Source organism: Triticum aestivum, chromosome 3D (assembly GCF_018294505.1).
Source record: "Triticum aestivum cultivar Chinese Spring chromosome 3D, IWGSC CS RefSeq v2.1, whole genome shotgun sequence".
NCBI lineage: Eukaryota > Viridiplantae > Streptophyta > Magnoliopsida > Poales > Poaceae > Triticum > Triticum aestivum.
In genome coordinates this window covers 395,545,877-395,549,503 of record NC_057802.1, presented here as the reverse complement: position 1 = coordinate 395,549,503, position 3,627 = coordinate 395,545,877, and positions in this window count along the sequence as shown.

Sequence of the window (3,627 nt, the reverse complement as noted above, 5' to 3'; positions counted from 1 at the left end):
AGTAAAAGGTCTCAGGATTAGATTTGCTGCCCTCACATAGTAAAAGGTCTCAGGATTAGATTTGCTGCCCTCACATAGTAAAAGGTCTCCAAGATTAGATTTGCTGCCCTCACATAGTAAAAGGTCTCCAGGATTAGATTTGCTTCCCTCACATAGTAAAAGGTCTCCAGGATTAGATTTGCTGCCCTCCCATAGTACAAGGTCTCCAGGATTAGGTTTACTGCCCTCACATAGCATGAACAAACTCGGCATGTAACGCCCACGATGCGGCTATATCTCCCACGTGTCGAGGCACGACTTAGAGGCATAACCGCATAGTGGTTTTGTCGCAAGAAGGGTCATCTTCACACAATCCCATGTAATGAACAAGAATGGGATAAAGAGTTGGCTTACAATCGCCACTTCACACAATACATGAATAAATATCATACATCATCCAAAATACAAACATATAGACCGGCTACGGCCAAAACCAGATGAAAATAAGACAACCCCAAATGCTAGATCCCTGATCGTCCCAACTGGGCTCCACTACTGATCATCAGGAAAAGACACATAGTAACGACCACGTTCCTCGTCGAACTCCCACTTGAGATCGACCCCATCATCGGCACTGGCATCGTCGGCACCTGCAACTGTTTTGGTAGAATCTGTGAGTCACGAGGACTCAGCAATCTCACACCCGCGAGATCAAGACTATTTAAGCTTACCGGAAAGGGAGGTGTTATAAGGTGGAGCTGCAGCGGCAAAAGCATATATGGTGGCTAACTTGCGCAAATGAGAGTGAGAAGAGAAGCAACGGAACGGACGTCATCTAGCAATGACCAAGAAGTGATCCTGAGCTCCTACTTACGTCATACATAACTCAGACCGTGTTCACTTCCCGGACTCCGCCGAGAAGAGACCATCACGGCTACACACGCAGTTGATGTATTTTAATTGGGGTCAAGTGACAAGTTCTCTACAACCGGACATTAACAAATTACCATCTGCCTCATAACCGCGGGCACGGCTTTCGAAAGATAATACCTTGCAGGGGTGTCCCAACTTAGCCCATCATAAGCTCTCACGGTCAACGAAGGATAAACCTTCTCCCGGAAAAACCCGATCAGTCTCGGAATCCCGGTTTACAAGACATTTCGACAATGGTAAAACAAGACCAGCAAAGCCGCCCGAATGTGCAGACAAATCCTGATAGGAGCTGCACATATCTCGTTCTGAGGGCACACCGGATAAGTCAAGCTACGAGTAAAACCAGACCTCGAGTTTCCCCGAGGTGGCCCCGCAGGCTGCTCGGTTCGGACCAACACTCGAAGGAGCACTGGCCCGGGGGGGTTAAAATAAGATGACCCTCGGGCTCGCGAAAACCCAGGGGAAAAGGCTTAGGCAGCAAATAGTAAAACCAAAGTTGGGCCTTGCTGGAGGAGTTTTATTCAAGGCGATCTGTCAAGGGGGTCCCATAAATCACCCGACCGCGTAAGGAACGCAAACTCAAGGAACATAATCCCGGTATAACAGTAACTAGGGCGGCAAGAGTGGAACAAAACACCAGGCATAAGGCCGAGCCTTCCACCCTTTACCAAATATATATAGATGCATTAATTAAAATAAGAGATATTGTGATATCCCAACATATCCATGTTCCGACATGGGACAAACTTCAACTCCACCTGTAACTAGCAACGCTATAAGAGGGGCTGAGCGAAAGCGTTAACTTAGCCAAACAACGGTTTGCTAGGAGAGGATGGTTAGAGGCTGACATGGTAAAATGGGAGACATGATATAGCAAGTGATAGGTAGCGTAGCATGGCAATAGAGCGAACGACTAGCAAAGCAAAGATAGAAGTGATATCGAGGGGTGGTATCTTGCCTGCAAGGTTCTCAGAGTTGTTGAAAGCTTGATCCTCGTAAGCGTACTCAACAGGTTCCTCGTTTACGAACTCGTCTCCCGGCTCTACCCAAGACAAAAACACAAATAAACGGAACCACAATCAATCACGAGAAAAGCACAAGCAACATGATGCAAAAACATGTATGATATGCAAGATATGATATGCGATGCATATGCGTGCTCCGGAAGGAAAATGATGAACATGGCAGTAACTTGGAAAACCAAGCATGCCAATGGAAATATGAGATGATTTCGGTCGAAATCGATATAAAGATCACCGGAATCAAATGCACGGTGTGCAAATGGCAAGCAAAACAAGAATGACACGAATCTGCGGTTAACAGCATGATAGCACTTAAAATGCAACAAGCAACAGTGCTACAGAACTCCAACATAGCAACAAAGCACATGGCAGTAAACTACAGGAGATGCGTGACAAAAGATGAACACTGAGCTACGGCTAGTTCACAACATAACAAGCTCAAACAAGCATGGCAAAAGTGCAAAAGATAACAGGATCAAAGACGGTGAAAAACTGGACATGGCAGAAAACAGCATCAGGTAGCAATGTTCAGAGCACGAAATCAACATGCTACAGGAACTTAACATAGCAAAACAAGGCATGGAAGTCTTCTACTAAAAGCACATGACAAAAGTCCCTTACTGACCATAAGCCAAAAAGGACCAGCAGATATGATGGCAAGCATATAAACATAGAAAGTTTCATTATCAGGTTTCAGACTTAGCAGAAAACAGAGCATGGCAGAAATAATAATATGTAGGCCTCTTTGTGAGCTTGATGCACTCACTACAGAGCAATTCACTACAAACCAAGCACACCTAAAGCAAGATGGCATGTTTATGAAGCTATCCATGGCAAGAACAATTGCATAGCATGTATGGATCAACTACAATAAGCTTGGAACAATTGCATATCATGTTAAGAATCTGCCAGAATTATTTTATAGCAAAAGTAGAGCAAGATTGAGTCATGCTATGGCACTCCATAATTGCAAACAAGGGCAGGAATGAATCAATTGCAACTATAGCTACAAAACATACTTACAGAATATCTCCAAAATATGCATGGATCTCTCTGTAGCATCAAGTTTACATGGCAATAAAAATAACAGCAGACAAAGACTTAGAGAAATCACTAAGTCCCTGAAATCAGAAATATTACGGAGCCTACTTTGCATGCTTGTGCTAGTCACCACAGAGATCAAAAAAATACATGGTATACACCCTTGGAAAGATGGCATGGCATACTTCAAACACATGTCGAGCTCATGCCCATAAGATGCACAGAATAAATGATACAAAAATGACAAATCTCCCAGTTCTGATAAGAACCAGAGAATAACAGCAACTAGCCCTCTTCCAACAGATATTTGGGCATCAAGATGACCTCTAATGAACATGGTGCAATTGAACAAAGTGAAGAGCATTACGAGACGAACAATTTGACATATTACACATGTGAATCGGAACTACATGCAAGGAGTTATAGCATCACGAACAGAGGCATATGCTGTTAAAATCTCAAGACTTAGAAAATATTTGAGGGGTTCGAGGAGAAAGTCAACGTCGGAGCTTTACCAGATCCGATCGAGGGAGATGCCGGCTCGGGCTCTCGCCGGGGCGGCGGACGGCTCGCCGGCGGGAGGAGGAAGGGGCGGCGGTCGCTGGCGGGGAGAGGAGGGCGCCGGAGGGCGGCGGAGCACGGCGTCGAGCGG